This window comes from Amblyomma americanum, chromosome 6, assembly GCF_052857255.1.
Source record: "Amblyomma americanum isolate KBUSLIRL-KWMA chromosome 6, ASM5285725v1, whole genome shotgun sequence".
Lineage (NCBI taxonomy): Eukaryota > Metazoa > Arthropoda > Arachnida > Ixodida > Ixodidae > Amblyomma > Amblyomma americanum.
The window spans coordinates 63931032-63955362 of NC_135502.1; the positions used below are offsets into that span (position 1 = coordinate 63931032).

The 24331-nt window shown below is 42.9% G+C and overlaps 1 protein-coding gene and 1 long non-coding RNA gene across 2 annotated transcripts in view; both read right to left on the bottom strand.

Moving 5' to 3' along the window:
• LOC144094751 (uncharacterized) overlaps positions 1-8623 on the bottom strand; it is a 32434-nt gene extending 23811 nt beyond the window's left edge. The window contains exons 1-2 of the long non-coding RNA XR_013306556.1: positions 8370-8623; positions 2867-2982 (exon numbers count right to left, since the gene is read on the bottom strand). This is a non-coding gene — a long non-coding RNA (uncharacterized LOC144094751). The remainder of the gene's footprint in view (positions 1-2866; positions 2983-8369) is intronic.
• Positions 1-24331, bottom strand: part of LOC144093605 (glycine receptor subunit alphaZ1-like) — a 185888-nt gene that overhangs the window by 118469 nt on the left and 43088 nt on the right. The gene's annotated exons all lie outside the window — the stretch shown is intronic.

The window sequence follows — 24331 nt, forward strand, 5'->3', positions numbered from 1 at the left end:
TCGTATGAAAGAAAGTTAGTGACGATTCAGGACTCTTTGTAGATGTGTAATATTTTCGACAGCAGTTTTCCCCCTGTGGACCTCTATCCGTCTATGAATAACTCTGTTGAGATCCACGGCATAAGCATGTCTTTTGAAACAAAGTCCGAAAGGTAGGACGGTAGTTTTGCACAGTCCTTTGAGGCAAAACTTACGCAGTATTCGATACATCCCATGAGTACCAAACTTGCACACCCTTGAAACTTATCCTATAGTTGTTTTCATCCATTCCAGCGCATGTGACTGCTGATAACGTCTAAGTACACAATGGTCATTAAAATTAATGGTGTATCCAAGTATCGGAAATAATCATTAAGGAGAAAGCCTTCTCTGGCTGATCAAACTCCGGCGTTCACCTACCGCCCACGAGAAACGCACCGAAAACCAGCGTTACCTTAAGACGTCAACAGTAGCGCCTGCGTAATAAGGAAAGAAAGAAAAATAAAAATTTCTTCCGAAGCGCGTTTCGAACCCAGGCCGTTACAACTCAGCGTGCCGTCACATGGGTTCCTGAACCAGAAGTGACATCACTGGACCAGAAGTGGGTTAGCTAAACCGGAAGTAATCTAGTGCCTCTGCTAAAGCGACAGTTTATATGCGCGCCCATGCCGAGTGCTGTTTCCTAAAGGCCTTTGGCGTAAGGCCTAAGCCTAATAAATTTCACATGAAAGGCATTTCAGACATTAGTTCTATTTACTAATAAGTACCAGCTAGTAAACGAAGATACGTGACTATTAGCCCGCGATGGGACACAAATGCTTTAGCGTTCACAGCACGTAAGTGTGGTAACTGTTATTCTAGTCTGATAATTAACGCATTTTGCAGAGATCCGTTCACACTCGTCTAGAGCGTTCAAGTTGCGTCCTATGATGGAAATAAAGAGAAATATTGCCACATTCTTGAAGGTATAAGTGGGTTGTGCTTGTGCGGTTTCTCTGATCTGTTTGGCTGCGCACGATTGCGAGTACTATCGCTGAAATTCAGTACCTGCTTTACAATTTCGTTTTATTTCTGGCCCACAACAGCGCTAGAGTACTCTAGACAAGTGTAACTGGATCTGTTTGTGTTTAAGTTCATGACTCAGAAAAATATGGAGCAGCATGAAACTCGTGTCATCAGAACGGAGCATTTTGATCCCCCTGTGTTTTTTTTTTTTGCTCTATACAACGTTTCGTTACTGAGAATACAAGCTATATGTATAGACAATTGCAAAGAGCTCTGGTTGCGTATCGCGTTACCAACAAAGTTATTAAGCTGAGTTTAGGCAGCGATATAAAATTCACACCGGGAAATAAACAAAAAAATCCTTCGTAATGTTATGTCAGCTTTCTTATCTAACTGCAGAATCTCATGCACTTAATAAGGCAACACACAGCAGCAAACCTGCTCATTGCAAGGATGATGTTCATTTCATACCGTGAGGAAAATTAACCAATTCTCTCGACTGTGTATTTGTTTGTGCGAATTAGTTAAAAAACTCTTGAAAAGGACACAAAATCAGTTTTTCTATGAAATGAGCTTTCTCCTACCTCCTTTTATTGACGTGCATAATGTTCTATGCAATAATTTTTATGTACTGCATTTTAACGCGTGGATACCGTTCTCTTTTTGTTTCTTCCTCTTTCCTGGTCTATGGCAATTTTAATGACAACAAATATGTGCCACACCAATTTTACGCGGAAAGCATTTGCTGTAGTTGCGTGGCAGTTATTTTGAAAGCAGCTAAAAATGCCGATGTACGGACGTTAGCGTTAGAAAGCAATCAAAACCTAATTTTGACTATCACCATTAAAATGGGAGTGTTCAAAATTAGTGGTTTCCAGAATAAGGCCTTGCTCTACACGGCACTGAAAATTGGGCTTTTATGAATTCTCAAATCCTAACGACAAGCAGCCTCCGAAAGGAAATGAGGCTCCGTGGTTATCAGACGAGGCAGTGCACAAAGTTATCAGTGCACAAAGTATTTAGCCAAATGAGCTAGTGTGTTTATACGGATAGCTTGGAGGCTGGCATTTTCCTAGCATTGTATTTCTGATCAGAATCTTGCTGCGCACCATCGTTTAGAAATTTCTACGCAAAAAGTTCCCTCATCTTCTTGCAAAAAAAAAGCAGCATTTGGAAACTCCTATTCTGTGTAGCAGGTGATTCTTTTTCTCATTTCTTCAATTTTTTAAAGCGAAAGTCAGAGCACAATACTTGGCAGCTTGATCTATATCATTAGGCGAGAAAATGCCACAAATAAGTGTGTAAGAAATAGGGGGGGGGGGGGGGGGTCTTTTACTGAGTCTGGTTTTGAAAACGAATATCCCGGAACAGAGGCGTGGTATGATGATTCTCACAAATGGACACTAGGAGTTCAGACCCATTACGTTACAATCTAAGAAAGCAACACAACTCCAGAGACAAAAATTAATGATCCGAGTTTAGTTAATAAGAAGATTAATGATGACAAGTATTCCCTTACTCTTCGTTCGCGTGTTCGCATAACGACATTTATAACGGCTTGTTCCCAATAACGGCTGGTATGTACTACTGAAAATTGCTTAAAAAAAACTCAAGGAGGCATAATTTTGAACATCGTTTGAATCTTGGATGTATCCCTCTAAGCTTTCGGAGGAGAAAAGTATCTAGATTAAAAAGAAGTCACAAAAATCATCAGCGATTAATATATGTTTTTCAATAAAAATCTAAGCGTAATTTTCTCACTGTAAATTACGCATTTGGAAACAAGGATTTCGTAGCCTGTGAAAATGCTGCTACTTTATTTAAAGAGTAAAGTTACACTACGTAGCAGCCAAGCACTCTATGCACACAACGGGTACAGCACCTTGTAAGCCGGTGGTTTTTGTTCTCGTTGTCATCCGAGTCCGTCATTTCTGGATTAAAGCGATCCTTGGCACACCATACTGCTCAGTGTTTTGCTTATGCTTAAAATTTAAAGTCCTGACAAGAAAAGGGCGAGAACATTGCTATGGTGGAAGGCAGAGATAAGAAGCCGGGAGAAGTTGAATATTAATTTTCATACATGGCTGTACGTCCTCGCTAGTTTCCATAATAATTGGACCTGGAAATGGCAAACAGGCATCCTCTTCATTTCTCAAGTGAATAAGGCAGCAGATTAATGAATGAGTTATCAACTAGTTGAAATGTCTGTTCTTCCTTCTTACCTTCTTCATGATAATGAGGAACCCTTATTCGTGCTTCAGTTACGGCAACTACATAAAGAAAAGTCAGCAGGAATTATCTTAAGGCACCGTGATTGAGCGAAGGAAGTCTTAGAAATGCGATATAATAATTTGAAATTGTTTTTGAACAATGACTGGTGCTTTTTTTTCTACCGCAGGGCCAATTATCGCTCACAAAACCGGTATACACAGCCTTAATTCTGACTGCTTTTAACTCGAACTCGGCGTGAAGTTAAGATTTCACCGCTAATAAGCTGTTATATTCAGAAATCACTTTTTGTTCTTGGCGCTAATAAGTGCGGCGACGGCCGTTCCCAGCTATCTCATTTAGGACGGGACTCATTCAGGGTGGCTGTTTTTGCCCCACTACTTTACCTGACGTCTAGTTGCTTTTATTTAGCACTGGCGTATGTCGTCCATCAGCAGAAGGAAAGCTCCATCCTTTTCTACAAGGATGTCTTCGGGAATGCAAACACGCTTCTTGTTTTATGATCAGCCTGAACTACTTCGAAAGCCAGATATGAGCTTTGCCTTCTGTTTGTACAGATGCATCAAAAATAGACAGAAGCACGCAGGTGAGAAAAATCTTCCAACACGACAGTCTCAAGAAACGTATGGGCACGTAGCAGATTCTACTAGCCGGTGCTATACTTTCGATGTTCGCCATATGCGAGGATCAGGCACCGCAGAAGTTTTGCTAGCCACATGGGCTCCGCTTTATTATTGGAGCACCTGCTCATATGACTCTTCCAGTGGCAATGCGCTAATGTCGCCATATGGGATTTTGCTGATAGCATGCCGTTAGTTTGCTGCTAAAAAAAATTCATGGGTTCGTGCAGTTTTCTTACCCACGGCTCAGACGATGGATGCACTTTTTGCTCTGACGGAAACTAGCGAACTTCCCGGCGAGAACCTCTTTCGTGAGCTTTTAAAACATTTTTGCAAGACTGCAAGCTGATTGCGAGATGAAACGAAAAAGAAAAGTGAAATCTTAGTGCTCATTTCAATTGATTTGCCCGTCTTCTGTGGTGATACATGTTTTTGGGAATAAAGAATCGACAAGCCCCAAAAACCAATCTTGTCCAGCGCTTCAGAAGAACCAGAGAAGCCTGTTTTTTTTGTCATTCTAAGGAACTTGATCTTCGTACCTGCGTCTGATATTTAATTGTCACTTTTGTTTATTTCCAACGCCACATAAAACCCGCAAAAACGTCTTGGAAATGCATGATCTCCCGTTTTCAGATGAGGCTTGGCAAAGTAGTACACCGCTGGATTTCAGGATTCAGATCAAGCAGAAGCAACTCATTTGATGGCTCACCGGGTCCACATCCACCGTTAAAGAAAATCTTCCTAAGTGGGACCAGTCCGGCCGATTATCCCCTATCGCAATATCGGGCGTTTGATACGTATCGTTTTTTTCGGCGACTTACTCATGATACGCAGCTGGTTCGGAGGCATATTCTTGAATGTCTATAAGCTCACTTTGCTGAAAGCGGCTGGACGGTGATCAAACACGCGGAAGAGTAGCATGAACTGCGACCAACACGATCGCTGTAAAGAGCACTTGAAGTTACCCCACCCCATCCTGTGCCAAGACCTTGGAGTGCCCCAGGCTAAACGAGCACTTTCCACCACTGCACGGGCCGGTGGACGGCGCTGGCCAGGGCGAGGCCATGCAATGTTCTCGCTGCAACATTCGAAGCCAGAACTGTTACCTTTCACCGCGATAATTCCTTAACTGCAAATTTTACATCGCGCCTGAGCCACTTTAGGGCACGCCTTTTACCAAAACCGAGCTTTTTTTCTGCACCTGCATCGGGAGGTTATTACACTTGCGTAATCAGTGCATACATGCCTGCAAACCAAAGGGCCCCTCGCAAAAGTCTCCGCAGGTCCGCATGTTTCAGCGGAAGTGGTACCCGGACGCGCCGGCGTGGGAACGCCAGACCGGATCGAGCGGCGCCGCCTGTCGACTACAACCCTTTGTATGCGGCAAGCGTGCTTTCCTGGCGCCCGGTGTATGCCAGCGGTCGACAATGCTAGGAGTCCTCGGCCATCGTAGCGACGCTGTTAAGCCGGCCATTACTTCCGCAGTTCTGTGTACGCTTGCTGGGAGCTCCGAGAGCACTACGCCGAGAATGGAGGCGTAGAGTAACTGCAAATATTCGGAAACGTCGGAAATGCTTCGACAAATCGAAGGATGTTTTTGCTTACCAGTCGTCTACACTAATGAGCACATAAGCTCTCTAGATACCCTATTAATTCGCTGCAAACTTTGAATGTTTTATTCTGAAGAGCTTATTTGCGAGTAAACAAGCTCGTTGGTTGGCATTACTAAATGCCATGTATACGTCTATCAAACTGGCTTAAAAGACTATTGCATAACAAACTAACCACCACAAGTTTTATAATCAAGCGGAAGTCTGTCTCGATTCCCACAAACAGGCCTATTTTTGAACCCGGAAAATGGGTTGCACTCATAGGACAGCGGATATTTTATCCCTAATTGCTAGGCCACTGCGACATGGCTTTAAACTGCAGCGCACATGAAACAGCAAAATATGCCTACATAAGCGCCTAGTGCATTTGTATCCCGATCTTGATTGCGAGGCCAAAAAGAGAGTGTGATTGAAAGCATTTAAATTCCTGATTGCTGCAGCAAAATTAAATAGAGATGTTCCTGCCTACTACGGCAAAAGAAACTTTTTATTCTTCCATCATATTATTCTGTTTTCACCACAAATAATGCGATATAATTTTAAGCAAGACAGTTGCACGTTTTTTAGGTGATGCGCGTCTTTGCCAAACTTCCGCCCGAAGCTATTGCACGTTCAAAAGTTTGGCGAAAATGTCGCTTTTCCCAGCAGGAGAGCCTTTCTTTGCAATTTCGGGCAACTCGCTAGTTGGCTGGCTAGCACATTTATTGGCGCGCTTAAGTTGTTCCCCAGTAACTATTATGGCAAAGGAGGAGGAGCCGCAGGCTGATGGCGATTGGTGTTTTGCGCACATCATTTAGCTGAGATAAAATGTAAAAAAATGAGTCTATCCTTTAGGTAACTGCAAAATTTGAGGTGTTTTTTTTCTGCAGTTCACGGTTACAGTCATCAAAATTTCGATGAAAGCCTGTTGCCGAGATCCTAATAATCTAATTAAAAAAGATCGTAATATTAAAGTTGCAAAGAAAACATTAGTCAGAAAACAGCGTAATATTGCCTGCAATAAGCGACCCCCTGCCGTGTCGCTAAATAGTGTTAGCATCTCCTGTTGTCTTTTCTCATTTATGCACGTTCCATCCTTCCGTCCTTGGTTAATTTCATTGTTTCCTCCTTCCACCCTTCCTTGTTTCCGTACTTGATTCATTCTTTTCTTCCCCCCTTCCTTCTTTTTCAATCCTTCCATCATCAATCCATTTTTTCTGTAAATTCTCCGTCTCTTCCTGTTTTTCCTTCCTTCCTTCGTAATTATTCCATTCCGTTTTTCCTCCTTCGTCGCTTCCTCCCTCCTTTCTTCCATTCCTTTCTTTCCTCTTTCACACCTTCTTCATTCCTTTTCCTTACTTCATCGTCAATTCATTTTTCCTTCAATTCTTTCTCGCTTCCCTCCTTTCATCTGTTCCTTTTTCAACCTTCAATCATGCCTTCCTTTTTCTTCCTTCCATTGCAAATTCCTTTCTTCCCTCTTTCCTTCCGCCCTTCCTTCATTTTCTTGCTTCCTGTTTTCCGTCCCCCGTGTATTGCTTCGTTCGCTCGTTCCTTTCGTCCCTCATTTCTTCGTCCCTTCCTTCGTTTATGCATTCTTTTCGCTCTTGCCTTCGTCCCTGCGTTCTTTTTTTTCCTTGCGTCTCTATTCAACTCCTTTATTCACTCCTTCCTTCTATAGGAGAGCACGTTTCCCTTCAAAACTTTTGATGAAAAATATTGCGATCAGCTGCATTAGAGTGGCCAATTCTTAAGGCTACAGTACTGCAGTTTCAGTTTTAGGCTGCACCGAGGAGCGTGTTTTCAAAGGGTTGATTTTTGGTACAGAAACCCTATGATGACCAAAAACGTGGATTAGAGTCTCTACCATGCTAGTCTGCTGAGTCGCTGACTGAAAAGGCTAAGGCGAATAATAGCTTTTTAAATGCGCCGCCCACCTAGCATAGTACATTAAGTAAAAGGACCAGAGAAACAAGTGTTCCATCGAATACGAAGGATTCATGCATTCACTCTGATTGCTGACAGGAGTCATTCTACTTTTATATGCTACCTTAACGTGTTCTCTGTCTGCGAGGAAACTACACTTTAGACAGATCCTACAGTATCAAATAAAAATTATTTTATTATACTTTTGACTACGTTTTGGGTATTTCCAGAAGTTACGTCCCATGGATGGAATATTTAAAAAAAAATGCGTTCTAACTTGTAAGTCGTCATTAAAATTACTTCTAAGCGCAACTTCTGCGCCATCTATCGCCGTCTCGATTAGCGGGGCTTTCGTTAACATTTTACCAGTGTACAGAGTTTCACCCAGAAGGCCGCATTTCTGTTAGGAAAGCCTACTCTAAATATAGGTGACAGAATGGTATATGTAATCGCCTTATAAGCCTGTCTAATGTTTTCAGGCAATATCATATCTCGAACAAATTGTTACGTGAGTTCATTTATTATTCGCTTATGTTGCAAACCTTTGCTCATCATATGAAAATTTCAAAGTTCGTTTCTCTCATTTAATATGCGACATTAATGCTCGGCGGAGCTGAACATTTTCTGAACTAAGGAGAAAGCTATGCATGTTTAATGACAGACGGAGACATTGTTCGCGGATAATATGAGAGAGCACATAAAAGGCTTAAAAACGCCTAAAGACTAAACGAGCACTTAGGCGCACTTCATTTTATGCAAAACGACATGACTGCATAGGATTTGCCTTAATGTATTCTGACACAGTGTTGGTCCTTATTCTTCTCTCGAAAGCGCCATAAGCTCTGCGCGAGACGAAAAAAAATGACAACCAAGGTGCGATATCAGGACGGCCGAAAGCCATCTACTTTGTGCCAGAGCCGAGAATTGATGGTGCATTGAACAAGCGAGGTAGGAGGATCTCCTCGCGCCGTGAAGTTACAGAAGAAAAACGCCCTTTTCTTCGTGAGGGCAACAGACTTACCTTGTTCACAGCGAGCCCTACGAGGGAAATATATCGATTGATCTCCCTTCTTCATTGCCTCCCTTGCACGTAGTGCCCTTCGGCATATCATCAGTGACGGAGGGTATTCTCAGGTGCTCGGGCTCGGCACGTGGTTCAATTTGATTTCCTCCATCGCGCCGTGTTTTCGGGTCGAAAAGAAGCACACCCTCTACAACGTAGCTTCTCCTCCTAACTCGATGACTTGCAAGAAGCAATCATACCACAGCTGTCCATTTTTGTGTTCCCCTTTCTTCGCCTGCAGACAGAACGTGCAGGTCCTTATATCTTGCTCAAGAAGAGTTGTTGCACTTGTTTCCAATCGCTCAGAACGCTGGCGTTAACTATAGGCGTGGAACTGGTTTTATTGCACCCAGTAAAATGCACGAGGAGCCCGTTCTTCGGGCTTTTCTTTGCAAACGCGGATTATTTCCTATATTAACTCGCTTCGCCTCGAATAAATCGTAAACGAGCTGCCACGGCAATACCCTCCGACCAGTTATTGCATTTCGCTGTCTGGCTTTCTGGCGCGCTTCGTACACGTATTTTGCCGCCGTGCAAGGCGGAGTTATGAATGTAAAGAGAGGTCCTCTGAGAACACGGTCCCCACCATCTTAACCCACTCAGTCTGCAAAAAAAAGAAAAATAAGAGTAAAAAAAGAGTACGGTAGTGTAGCATGTTGGCGCAGAAGCGACTTCTCCGGGCGAGCTGCCTGGCAGAATCGAAAAGCAGAGGAATAAAAGGGTGCCATGGTTACCGCCATGCGGGGGACCTTGGGGATGCGGCGCGGTTTATTTAATAAGCGACGTGCCATGACACGGCTTTCGCGCTGCACGAGCCGGGACTAATGTGCGTACTGCATTCTGGGAAGAGTTCTCTCTCGCTGCAGAACGTCGTTTACCTCCCTTGTCCTTCCTTTCACTTCAGCGCTTTTCTTTTCTTTTTTCACTGGCTCAGCCATTTTTCTTTCGCCTTAGTGGCAAGGCGACATAATGTGCAGTACGTTCGCGCACAATGCCCACGAAATCGTCGCACACCGCTCCTTCGGGGGTAGACAGGCTTCCCATTTCGGTGCCTGGACGCCGTTCGCGGAGCACATTGACGCCATTGTTAACAATGGTGCAGACTGCGTGCAGGCGGGTATTGAGCAAAGGAGTGTGGCTGCGACAAGTGTAGCCGATTGTTCGGTGGGATATGGCGCGCCGGTCGAGCCGCTGCTAGTGTCAAGAAAGCCGATTAAAGCATGCACCTGCGAATGAGAGGGAGCACAAATCGATTTCAATTTTTGAACGTGACCGCAACATCAAACAAGTTAGTTCGAATGCCGTAAAAGCGGAAAAAGTTTTCCTCTGAATTGATCCAAATGAAATTTGTAGTATAGATGGAGTGGATTCAGTGATACAAAATGAACTGCAGGGGTTGTTTTTAAATTTCTTTATGACGTCTATGTGTTTTATCTCTATGACAGAAATGGCTTCATCGTATATGTATTCTTGCAGATCTATGGGAAATAGGGAATAACACGCAGGTCTGAGGAGAAGCAATGTTAATGAGCCTCAAATAATGTCGTGTCAAATAGTCCAGCTCTGCTCTGCGTTTAGACACAATGCACGCTTTGTACAAAATACTGCTTCGTATAATTCGTGGGTTGCAATCTAATCAGCGCATTATACAGGTATATGCTCGTAGTTTTAGTGCGAAAAGCACTGCTTCAATAGCAAAGCTTGAAAATATGAGGTATGTGTTAAGCCTCAGCCTTTAATCTTTGACGGAGCGCCGGCGGCGGGAACCTTGCGCAGCTGCTTCGTCAATGAGGGGACCCCCCTCCTCTCGCCGGTCACTCCCCGCGCTTGAAAATGCGACCTTGTATGCAGTTGCCTTTGAGGCGGTGTTGTCTCTAGTGCTTTCGCACGTCCTACTTGGTTTAATTGCTTTTAAATACTGCCTTTTTTTTCCTGGACTTGTCAGAGAAAAGCCGCCATGGTTATAGGTCTCAACATTTTTCCCTTGCAGTGTAATCGCAATATCAAGCTAAATAAACGCCTCAAGAATAGGGAATAAACGCAGCCGCCAGTTTAGAAAAAAACTTAATCACAGCACACCAAAATATACAGCTATAAATTCAGAGCTCTTAAAGCCAGCTTTTTCCTTTCCGACGCACTTTTATCTATCTTGAAGGAATAAATTTATTTCCAGTTACTTTTTCCTGGGTGTGTAAAAGTGTTAAAATAGACACGCGGACCGAAGCATAACAAGATCTTTACTTTCCATTTTTGAAGAGAGAAAAATTCGACCAGGGCTGAGACTCCACTCGATATGCTTGTACAGAAGCACTGCCGACGTCACTACTAGTTCCAGAACTACAGGAAAAATGAAATAAAATCCGGTCCTTTCGTCAGCTTCCTACGTTCTGCCGCACTGTTGAAATTTCGGCTGAATTAAGGTAGGCATCAAAAGAGGAAACTGAATTAACAACGGCATCGCACAAAGTACTTGACAGAAGTATTGGTGCCTGCGCACCTGAAATTTATGAGGTGCTCGTGCGTTGCCAAATAGGTCATGCTTCAGTGGGTGTGCATTTGTGGCCGCACTCGACACTTGAGGGTGGCATAATAAGCTGTGGTGTCGGTAGCGGCGCTCATCCATCAAATGTGCTCTTCATGCTGACGCCCTCACTGCTATCAATAGTACAGCACACTGGCTGAGCACGCGGCCTCTGTGACGAAGTAGGTATTTCCCCCCAGTTGTTATCGTAGTGGTGGCATACATCTCGGCCTGAAGTGTTATCGTTAGACAAGTAAAGGAAGTACGAGTGGTGGCGAACTCCCTCCACACGGGAGACGGGACAACGGTTACTATTGGAATTCCCAACACATAGTTCTTGGAACCTTCCTGCTGGAAAAACGAGATCCATGAAGCCTGCGCCTAGGCATCATCTTAATGTAATAACAGGGCGCGGAGTGATAATTAAATAGGATGCATTGTGGTTATGACTTCTTTCCTAGCCGGCTGCAAGATAACGCACTAGCCAAATTTTATAAAAATTGTAACCCAGTGTTGTAGGCGCTATTTAAATAAGCTTTGTTTGCTGCCTATGTTTTGCCAAGTGTACGCAAGTCACCAGTTTTCGTGGTCAAATGTTTTTTGGGTACATCCTATTTAATCACCGTGTTGGTAGTCGGGGTAAAACTTACCTAGAATAAAAAAAACTAACAGCACAACCAACCAAAATTGGTGGAATTTGGCTGCATTCCAAAACACAAAACTGCGCTAATAACGAAGTAACCTAATTCATGCGGCTGCTTGAAACAAAAGAGTGCAAGAAAAACTTGAAAACAAATTCACCCATTTAGGCCTGGTGTGTTTTTATGGAGGCAAAACGCTGAGGTGCCCATGTGCTGTGCGATGTCAGTGCACCTTAAAGATCCCCAGGTGGTCGAAATTATTCCGGAGCCCCCCACTACGGCACCTCTGTCTTCCTTTATTCTTTCACTTCCTCCTTTATGCCTTCCCTTACGGCGCGGTTCAGGTGTCCAGCTATATATGAGACAGATTCTGTGCCATTTCCTCTCCCCAAAAGAAATTATTATTATTATTATTATTATTATTATTATTATTATTATTATTATTATTATTATTATTATTATTATTATTATTATTATTATTATTATTATTATTATTATTATTATTATTATTATTATTATTAGGCCAGGCCGTTTTCATTACAATCACCACAGTTAGTGGCCAGCAGGCTTCACAATATAAAGTAAACTGTCCTGCTTTTGCGATACCTTCTATATATAGCCTTTTATCTAGATTCTAGTCGCCTTTTACTGAACTATGACAAGAAAAGGACTTGAAAAAATTCATACTCTCTGCCGCCGCCATTATCACTTGGCGATGGATTTTTTCAGTGTGCGCAGGAAAAGACCAGCTCGGTTAATTTTTCTCTAATGCCCCAGGGTATTTTAAAAAATCGTAATGCAACAAATAATTCTACATCAAGAATTTCTGTAAAAACAGAAGATTCTGAAGTGAATGATTGGAGGCTATAGGCTCTATCGATAATATTCCCTGCGATTTTGTGCGAGTTACTTACGGTTGCTTGCTTCGCATCAACAGCGTATTTAATCCTTTGTTTCTGTTACAAGGTACATTTCATCCTCTTGATACATTAAGCGCGCACAATTTTGACGCAAAAAGAACCAGGGTCACGAGTACGTTGCACCACGTGGCAGAGGTGCAAGAAATTGGTGTTAGTCATCTCCAGCAATCTTAGACCAAAATTTTCAATACTGAAATATTGTAAGGTACTGTGACGGAAATATTGAAGCTAATGGTCAATTTTTCTGATGCATAGCAAAGTCTTTCCTTTAAAGTGTTTCCATCACTCGCATCGAGCAGGAAGCTTTCCATAGAAATCCAATAAGGAGCATTTCTGTTGACAGCAAAGACGTTAATAGTCAGAAATTGCAGGCCTCCCGAAGAAAGATCTCCGGATATATTGTTTGTTACAGTAAAATCTTATAATATACGAAAATATTTTGTTCATAAACTCCTTCGCGTTGTAAAATGTTTTTTTCCAGGATAGCTAGCTATGTTTCTGATGTGAAACATTCACACCGATGGTGTCTGTGTTTTCATCTAGTCTGCCGTGTATGTTGCGCTGCTAATTTCATGTGTCAGCTAGGCTTCAGCTTGTATTGATATTGAATCATTAGACGAAGAGGCAGTAGACATTTGGTGACCATTGAGTAAGAGAGCGGAGCCCGAAAGATATGGACATGATTGCAATTGCGGCCTTGTCATGTGAACTGACACTTGACTACGATAAAGAACTAGGAGGTGCAGCTGTGGTGTAAATGCGGGGGAAGTTGAAAGCAGCCTAAAAGCTGCTGTAACTGAATAAGCACTTATGTGGGTGAAGTTTGAAAAACAGTTGAAAATGGAAAAATACTTCGAACCTCCGCCGAAGGAAGCAGATTTGCCATACGAATCCCTCAACATGTGTGCCGAATCAGTCTAAGAAAACATGGCTTTGCGCACTTTCACTCCTTGCAAAAAGCAAGGCACTATGAGTTATGAATGTAATCGGTTAGACCCTTTTTCAGGCCCTTTTACATGCTGCCTAACAATAGGACCAGTGCTTGCCTTCGACCAAGTGGAGATTTGCTCTTGTATTGCAGGGCGCATTGCCCTTACACGTTAAAATATAAAAAGTAACGGGCGATCAACACAGCTGAAGAAAAGTGGAATGCGTGAGAATGTAGACTCCAATTTTTTTAGTGCTTTGTGTTGACGAACTGAGCTAATTCGCATCAGTGGCAATTTAAGCTATTGTTACATTGTCGCCCTGCTGCGGGGCTTCAAATAGTCCGGCTATTTTGTATGACATGCTCGACGAACTCCAAAGGGGGCTTCCTATCGTTTTTTTGAGGGGGAAGGGGAGGGTATTTTTTTTCTCGGGGGGGGGGGGGGGGGGGCAGAGTGGCTCCATGATCTTGCGATTAGAAGCGGTCTCACAAAATCGTAAAACGCGTTCCAACATGGGTTCGCAAGTGGAGGTAGCCGTGCGCACTGGCGTTTGGATTGACTCGCGCACAGATGAAGTTTAAAGACAACGATATCGAAAGCACAGGGCAGAAGGTTGGCAGTTGAACGTGCGGAGCGAAAGGCTGCCGCATTGCACTCCGACAGACGTGCAGCGGAACTTTGTTCGTGTTGACATTCTAATGCGAACGCACGGAAACAGAGGTGCCACCGGTGTGTGATATCATACTCGTGTATTCTTGGTAAGAACATATTCACAGACAACGACCTCAACAAATACAAGCGTTGTTTTGAAGCTGCTGACAGGAAATCAATGTTTTATTAGGAATCAGCCGATTAAGCCTTGAGCACCGACACAGTTCTAATAATTCCATTTGGAACAGTGAAGAAAGTTTGCAACGAAAGGCGGAACTTTTGTTTCGGGATATTTTTATTTTTTTTTTCGTACGCTTGCTAGTTTATAGGCATCGGTTTTCTATAACAAACAGCTATTATTCGACATAACAAACGCTTAAGGAAACCGAGGTCTTCAAAAATATCTTGAGAGTCCGCTGTGGCAACCGAAGCCACGAAATGAGGCTTATACTCTTTCCACTGTCGCGGCATCTTGTCTTTCTCAGCAACACAACATGAATAAAGGGGTAAAAATTGCACTGCTCAAGCTACTGTTAGCATGCTGTTAAGCCTTTTTTCGCACGGTATTTGCGTCGGTTTACGACAGAGCCTCTACCTGAGCTTAACAAGGATAAACGCGCAAAGAGACGCGCAGGAAGTTCTTTTACAGAGTAGAAACGACGCCCGAAAAGAAAGGGCGGCAATTACTTTGGGAACCTCCGCCAAAAAAAAAACAAAAACAGACCGTCTGCTTTTCTTCACTTGTGTCTTTATTTTACGGTTGTTACGGGGTCGTTCGGCACGTGCTCAATTTTCTAGCGGAAGAAAACAAGCAGAACAGGTGCAAAATAGAATGCAGGTTGTGAGAGAATGGCGGGGGCTGTATAAAGAAACAGCTGCGTAACATTGCAAAACGTCATACTAGCTCCGACTAAAGGAGTTAAAGCAAATCCTTAAAGTGGCGCTGCACTTTGCACGGAAAATTTCGCAAAGTCGCTTCATTTTCTTTCTCTGGTTTTCGGACAACTTTCGCCAGAGTTTGCCGAGAACCGCACGCAATCCATATATTACTAGTAATGAACATGTGCTCTTGTGAGCCCTATTTGCTGCAGTGTTTCTTGGGCAGCAATGAATAAGTTATATTTGCGATGTCCCGAATGAGAAAGGCATCCATTTATAATATGCAAGTTGAGATACGTATGACGTATAAATTTTCTGTGCTGACTATATCAGTATGTGCAAGAGAGTGGAATGCTCTCTATGTTATTAAGAGCACCTGGTCGGTTTCACGATGAACTTAAGTAAATACTACCTCCCTGCCTGCTGGTTAGCACGACACACACCGTATCGAACAACGTTCAAGAAATCCTGAATAGCCTTTTCAATGAATAAATGTACATTCAAAGACGTCGCTGTATGTCATTATTTTTTACGCAGTCTGTATTGGCATAGATATTTGCAGCGTCACTACGAAGTGACCAAGGACAATATAGACCTTAGTTACGTCACTTCTATCGGAGCAGTGGCTTAACAAAAGCAAGAACCACTTCATAACCTGTTAAAGAAAGCATAAACTGAATTTGCGGTCTAGTGCATGCTACTCCTAGATTAGCATACTGCAGGCATACATGCTTTGCGTTGAATGTTTTCATCTTACACTTACTGAACGAAAAACATTAGGAAGGCTTTTACTAAAGAAACACTTATGCACTTTATTTTGGTACGTCGCTTTAAGCACCCACGTTACAGCAGCGATAATGCAGCGTGTACGGGATGTCTATTTAGAATCCTCGCCTGTTGTCGCCGTTCCAAGCCAAGCACGTGTTTAGCTTTGAAGGAAGAGGACAAATTAGGGGTGTCTGAGGAACACAAATGGCGCGGTAACTGTGTGACTTCACGGTGGACACTTCAACCGCGCAATAAGAGAAGCGGCAAAGGTGGGAGCGAAAGAGGAATGAAAGAAAGGGATGGCGTAATGAAGGGCTGCGGAAGAATCGCGACCACCTGAGAATCCTTAACGTGCACTCACATCGCACAGCAGACGGGCGCCTTTTGCGCTTCGCCTCCATCTAAACGTGGCCGCCGAGGTCGGATTCGAGCGCTGACACTCCGGCTGAACAGCCCAGCGTGTATGGCGGAGATCATGAAGAGAGCGGAGAAGTGCGTTCCGTAGGATGGCTACCACCGGTAACTTCCGGAGGGTGGTTACCGTGGAAGACAGGCGGAAATGGCGACAGGAAAGTAATGCGTAACTGGAGCCTGGCGACCACCAGAAACATGTGGAGTGTGGTTACTTGGAAGGAGAGAGTGGGGAATGCGCATTATGGGCGTGGTTGCCAAGCAAACCCCCCCCCCCCCCCACCCCCCAAGTGGTATGTGTTGAAGAAGGACGGTACAGCATGAGCGTAAGAATGTTGAACCGGAGAGGCGTTGCCACGGGGACCACCCAGAGGGAGTGGTCCCCGTGGCAAAAGCAGAGTGCGTAACTCGGTGGCCGTTGTTGCGTAGGCCATCTGGTGGATGGCTACCGTAGAATGAGTAAAATATAGCGAGAGTGGAAGAATGCGCAACAGGAAGGTGGTTGCCGCGGCAAGAATTGGGTGAGCGGTCATCTTGAAAGCAGACGGTAGAGTAACACATCAGCCGCAGTAGCTGAATCTCGCGATACACAGTGGTAATCGTCCTCCGCATTTTTCATCCTAAGTAGCTCAGGGCGTCGGCCCAATGTTCATTCATTTCATTCATTCATTCAGACCATTTTATTTCCTTTCAGTTGAAAGTGGAAGATGAGGCAAAAGGCATGGAGCCTGACAAGGCCTCGATTCCCATCTTTAGTTCGGAGCAGGCAAAACTTCAATACATTTGCAGGGATTTCTTCTGATGAAACGGTGTACACACAGACATAAAATATAAAGTACATATGAACATACAATCCTGGCTGTCGATTAACGCAACGTTCGAAAGCACATCAGAGGATCCGCGACAACACATTGGCGAGAAAAAGAAGCCGCTGGATAACATGTTGACAGAAACATGGAAAAAAAAACTTTTTCGCAAGAGTGGTGATTTGCATGGGCATATGAGTGCAGCTATATACATAAGATATCATCAGTGTCATTAGGAATGCTTTGTACTTTAATTTGAAGGCCTTAAATGGTAGCGTAATATCAATGTAGGACTCGTGATGGTTAAATAACTTTGTTGCTTGATAATCAACATCCTGTCTCCCGCAATTTGTTCTCACTATTCTTGTTTTATGTGTATGGGTTCGAAAGCTATAGCGTGGTGATATATCTGCAAATCTAGTGTAAAGCTTTCTTTTTATAGATTAATTGCATCAGTTTAGAGTAATACACTTTGTTGGCCGCTAATATATCATGTCTTAAGAAGAGTGGCTGGGTTGGTAGGTCACGTATTCTACCTCTAAATTCTCAAATAGACGTAGAACGCGTTTGTGCAGTACGAGCAGCCTGTCGTAATTTCCTTTAGTCGTAGTGCCCCACACTAATAATGCGTAAAGTAGCCGTGAGTAAAATAACGTATAATATAAAGTATTTTTCAGCCAGAGAGAGATAAGTGGAGCTATACGGCTCATACAGCCCACAGCACGGGAAAGATCTGTTAAAAGGTGATTAATGTGTGCAGTCCAGGATAGATCTTCACTGAACCAGACACCTAGAAATTTCTGAAAATGTACCTGTTCAATGTGTTCCATTCTGAATTTAAGTGTGAGGCTCTCTTTCTTTAGCGACTTTGTTGACTGGTTTGGAAAGTATGAACTTTGTTTTACGCGTATTTAGTTGCAGACTATTGTCATCGAGCCAAATAGATAGCTGAGACAGGTAAAGATTAGCTGCTTTTTCTAGGTCATTTGCGTGTTTACCTGTAAAAAATAAACTAGTGTCATAAGCAAAGACAGTTATATCAGGTGTGTACTTAACATCTGTGATATCATTTATATACAACAAAAAGAGCATGGGACCCAGTATGGAAACTTGAGGTACTCCTAGTTTTATTTCTAAGTTTTCAGAGTGCTCTCTATTGAGGTTTATGAACTGGTATCTTAATGACAAATAGCTTTTTATGAGGTCTGATGCAATACCTCGAATTTCATACCCATGAAGTTTGTGAAGCAAAATTTCGTGGTTGACAGAATCAAAGGCCTTCCGTAAACCAAGAAAAATTCCCTAAGTAAACATTTTTGCTTCAAAATTCTTTATAATTAGTGATTTTACATTAAGCAGGGCCTCTTCAGGTGTCTTGTTTTTTTTGGAACCCGAATTGAAATGGTGAGATTATATCATATTTTTGCAGAAACATTGTCAATCTATTATTTATAGACTTTTCGTATACCTTTGAGAAAACCGGTAACACTGAAATTGGTCTATAATTAACGAAATCATTTCGTGTTTCTCCTTTTTGTATAGGTACCACTTTAGCTATTTTAAGCTGGTCAGGAAACGTTCCTGTTGATAGAGATATGTTTACTAAATGTGACAATAGAGGACTTATTTCAGATGACACATACTTGACAGTTGAGACTTGGATGTCATCATAACCGCTCGCCGCATTTGGCTTCAGTTGCTTTATGATTTTGTCAATTTCTGGAGGTGTGACGGCACTTAAGACTACAGAGTTTGTTTGTGAGCCTACCGGTGTTCTTTTGTTGGCTAGGGATAGAAGGCACAATGCTGTAATAATGAAGTACTTATTCATTTCATCATATTCATTTCATGAATATGTATTGGCAACGACCGGTCATACAAGGGACCCCCATATGCCAATATGCCCCCAATGTTGGGCGGATGCCCTGTGCTGCTAGGGTTGCGTCACTTGCTCCAGACGAGGTGCCCGCAAGGAACAAAAACGCTAGCGTTGACTCATGTTATAGACAGTTATGCACGCGACGAGCCAACAAGACACACAAAAAGAGAACGAACTCAGACACTACAAGCGTGTGCGAGGGAGGCCACAAGCGCAGCAGAGAACGCGTCGAAATTAGACTACGTTTTCCAAACAGATATAAAGCTCAGACGTTTTAAAGAAGTCCCTCTTCGGTCACCCCATGAGGACATTGTGCAGTTATATGCGGATAAGTTTCTCTCTCGTACGGTGTCTTTTGAAAAATCTTTGCTCCCTGTGCTTTGCAGCTTACCAAGTTGGCGTCAGTTTTTAGCAACACGGTTGTTGTTCGCATAGACTCAATTGCGAACTAGCTATTAAATGAGCAAATGCCCTTTAAATGGCCCTGTGCGACCTGCATTTTCACGTGAAAGACGGCGGTATTGGGGGTATCTTTCGAAGTAGCCAATATCGTCGTGTAACCTGGCAGGCCCGGGCATATCTAAGTGATTCAAAATGAAACGCCTGTTTTGTGGCCTTCGTCGCACACAGCGGTTTTTGCAATATGCTTGACAGACAAGCTGTTTTAAGGTAGGTACGTGTGTAACGTGGCTCAGAGTGATTTGCATAAAGTCCAATGCGACCACATGCAAAATGAATCATAATATCATGTTATCTCGCGAACAGTGAAATTACTGTTGCAGCCAGCATCGTCGCTGCAGCTGAAACGGTTCCTGCGAGGCTGGACCTTTCTTTGAACGTTTTGTTTTGGATCTCTTTCAGCTCTATTCTGTCAGCACACGAGAGTGATGGTGGCTCCACTACGGCACCTCCTTCTCTCTTTCTTCTTTCACTCCCACCTTCCTCCCTTCTCTAATGGCTCGATTGAAATGTCCTACGAGAATTGAGACAGTTACTGCGCCATTTACTTTCTTCACAAACCACTATTACGGGCTCAGTTGGAGCCAGTTCTGAGGCTCATGCGATTTCCTGTTCTTCCCTACTTCGGTCTCAGTACCAGTAGGTGAAAGGAGATGGAGGACCATTTGACAGCGTCAGCGCAAGCGGCCTCAGAACGCGCTGTGTTGTCGGGATTCATCATTAGCCGAGTCACGTACGCAATGCTGCAGCTGGCGCTCAAAAACAGAAAAAAATATATTATTAGTCTTACCGTAAGGAAAGACCGTGTAAACAGGCGCCATGTCTAACAGGCGGTACGTCGATCGCGAAGCTACTAGGAATACGCAACACGTTCTAGGAAGTAGTGGAGGCGTACGTTATTAAGCAAACTGAGAGAATGTCGACATCACGAACAGGCTAGGATTGAGGCCAGTGGAGAAGAATGAGAAAAGAACCTACCAAAGAAACCGCAGGAAAGAAATAGAAATCTTTCAGGCGCCAAGAAATGTGCACCCTAAATACATCAAAGGAAGGAGAGCAGAAATAGCGAAGCACATTCTGAGCAGATATGAAAGAACGACTGAACCCGTATGCACGGGTGCGGCAGAACACTTTAACAAAGTGGCCATAACCGCCGTAGTGGTAACCATAAACTTGTATCAGAACAGCAGTAGGCCTTGAAGGGTTAAAGCAAAGGAAGTCGAGGAGACAGCGCTAAAAATAGCGATCTTAATGATCCGTTTGTGATCACAGCCTTCCAAGGAACCAACAGAAACCTCATCAATCCTCTCTTTCGCAGTCGTGCATATCTCAGCCTTTCTTCAACTCTCCTGCTGAACAAGAGCTTTTAATATTAATTTGGCTGCCAACGGGCACAGCTGGACGTGAAGGGACAAAAACCAACGTGACCAGGCATTGAGGACCATTAATCTTGTTTAAGGTTGACATTAATGGACAAAACAGAGTACAAATGAGCGAAGTTGGATAAAGCTGCTAGAAAGTAGCCTGGAATAAAAGGGCGCCGGCACGCAGCGCTAAACTAGACATGACCAGAGGATGGTCTGACTTGTGCATACGACTAATTTCATAAGGATATGAATCGACTGATTGGGCACGCGGCTCTTAAACCATTCTAATTGTTTATGCATTAAATGTAACCAAATTCGGCAAAATAAGTACCTTTTTATGGATATTTTAGAACCACATTTTTATGCATATTGTTGTAGCTGCTGAGTAATTACAATTGAGATCCTCGTAAAGCCATCTACGGGGCGTTAAATACCTGAAAAGAAAGCCCGCAGGGTTTTAGCGTAACATGTTTGCAAAGTCCTTCTCTGTAAGATAAATCCACTCTTTTTAACGATGCCTAGTAATCATAAAAATAAAATATAAGCTCCAGCGTGCATATTTACTCTGAAAGGTTTGTTACAAAAGGAACTTCAGAAAACTACCACTACCGCACGCGTACAAACAAAAAATGACAGGTTTATCACACTCCTCAACGATTGAGTTTTCGTTCGTCGCAATGACGAAAGAATGTGTGCAAACCATTGGAAAGGTTAGCTAAGAAATGCAACATTCAATTTTATGCAGAAGGGTTGAAATGCGGGCCAGTTGGTTCATAGTAACTTGAAAAAACCAGTCACAAAAGACAAGGGACAACAGAAGGAGTCTACACGCCACAACGACTGGCCAGTCGTTGTGGCGTGTACACTCCTTCTCTTGTCCCTTGTCTTTTGTGACTAGTTTTTTTTAAATTAAATTTTATTTCGTCGGTTTTTGTTTATAACCATGTTTTCTTTTCTGTATACATAAAGAAATTCGGCAATGCAACCAGTAGAAGCCGTGATCACTGCTCTCCTCGATGGCACTGGGATGGTGGTGCCCCGTCTTCGGAGAGCAGCAGTATCCGCGATACGCCGGAACCATGACACGCGCGATCGGCTCACAATTTTCGAAGAGCAAAAAAAAAGACAAAATTTACTAAACCTCTAGAGCACATTCTGCTGAATTTTTTTTCATATGACTACTAAACTACGTGGATCAAGAACATAAGTAATTAAAAGGTTGCCTCATTAATTTGCGAGATGCCCTTTTGTTTTGGTCCATCCTCCGAAAAATATTACGCCGATGTAAATTAACAAATTGAAGTTTAAAATTCAAGCGCAAATTCACATTAATTCGCTCCAACTGCAGCTCCCTTTTGGCAAAAGAGCATGGACGCTGTTGGACTAAATGCTGCGAATTAACGGTGATATAAGTCATTCAGATACATAGGTAACTTACAACAAAATACATCTAACGGATCATGGCCTAACCACATTAATCTTCACCTTTGTGGTTAAATTTGCGTTTAATAAACTTATAGAGTTAGGCTGTGTACAAAACAAAACTTTCAAATGAATCTCCGGTGAGGTGCGATTACGTACTCTGAATAGCTAACGCATTTAGACACTCTCGGTGCGGGCTTCTAGTTTTCTCGAACGAGTACATGGTCTTTCCGCACAACAAAATTTTCCCTCCAGCATTAACCAGCTACAATCGGGCTATTTTAGGAAAACTTGCTACCAGGAGCCATAATTGCTGATGTGAGTAGTAACCGCGGAATGCTGGCAGCACTGTCAGTAAATGTTATGAAAGCAAGCATTGCTCATTCCCTTTCCAGCACTCTCGAATTAACGTTTGCTTCTTTCATACAATCTTTTCTTCATTCAGTAAAAATTGCGTGGTAAAAAAAATCACTGTAGCTGATTTTATTGTAATACGCGTTAAAAAAATACTTTTTAAAGCATTTTTACGTCTATTGTCCTGCGGGTGCTAGGACATTAACTGTAGTCTGGTCATAATATTGTTTTCATTTTGAGACTGGGCTTACAGAAATCGGACGCCATGTCATTAGTTTCTAAAGTTCACAGAGCAAGGCGGTAAGTCAACGCTGTGACCGCGTTCACTAAAAGCGCCACACCGTTTGCTGTCGCTGATTAGTTCTGCTGTAAGACATTGAGAAGCAAATCAGATATAGCTTACGGGCTCGAGAGAACCATTTAAGGAAGCAGCTGTATTCCCCGACATAAGCACGGAGCGAAACCTTAATACAATCTCTTTGTCGAGCAAGATATCGCAACTTTTAGTCGGAAGCTCTTACTTTCTTCGGCGGGCGCAGCATGTGAAGGCCTGAGTAAAAGAGTGTGACTTATCCCACACGTGTGAAAGTACCTAACCCGAGATCGAATAGACATTGAGATGAAATAAAGGTATTCCAGAAAAGCTACAGTAGAAATTGAGTCGACCTCTTGAGGTTGAGGTACATAAGTGACCGGAAGAGCTCATAAGAATCGTGTTTGTAATTATTTTAATAAATATGTGATTAGTGAGTAGCTATGCACGTGCCAGTGAGTAGAAAATCTTTAATTCGCAAAACGCCGCCCTAAAAACGTCACCCTGCACTTTTTGTGCCATAAATCATGGTTATTGAACTAAACATAAACAATACAAGACTGTAATGACAATACGCAACAATACAATTTAATCCATCGTAAAGTACGGCGCAGTCTGGGCTCGCGGAAGCACTGACTGGTTTTCGAAGGCACATAGCCGTAGCGTAACTGGAATCGTAGGGCACTGAGGGGAAGTGTGGCTGACAATGTCGTGGTTCCCAAGAGTGCTGAAATGAAATGCAGCATAAGGAAAACTATAAAAATCCCACTATTAAGGAAAACGAGCTTGATTGAATACGTTATAAAAATCAGGAAACATTGCCGAGTAAAAAAAAAGAACACAAAAAGAAAAAAAAATTGTGGGGGCTTGATACAGAGTAAATGTAAACAGCCTGGAACAGAGAGGCAAAAGGAATACATTAAACAAGCAGAAAAACGCTGATTCAGTAGCGCACAACATCAGCACAAACGAATGGTAACAGACAGGGGCGTGGGAAGATGTACGAATCGAATTACGGTAATATCCCCAAAAGAAGTTAACGCCTGTGTAAGGAGAAGAATTTTAGTAGTCGAAGAAAAAGCGCCAAACTACAGATTTCTCACCAGTGTAGCGAATAAGTCAAAACTGCTAAGAAGGCCATATGAACTTTTCCGCAATAAACGACGTGATTAATGTTGGGATAGGGGTGAGGCCTCTACTGCAGTGTACGTAGTTAGGCTTAGGCTGCTGCTGATGATGATGAGGCGATAAGAGAGGAAAACTTCTCCTACACAACATTCAGGACAAAGTAGTAATGTATTGACAACACCAAATATTTTCCACGGCCTGGAATTCTCCTAAGCCTACTCGAAGATAAAATATCGAAAAATTCTAGAGGTGGACTCAAGTCTCCTTAGTTGCAGTAATGCAAGCATTTCTCTTACAGCAGCCATCTATGTTGCTGCGTGTTCGTTTCTTAATGCCACTGCCGTTCTAAGCCGTGTTTTCGCACTAGCTTCTGTTCTACCACATAAGAAGACGTGGGCCCCGTTACTAGAGTATCTGTAAGCACATCAACTTTCTAATTAGTTAGATACCGTTGTTCATAATTACATGGTGT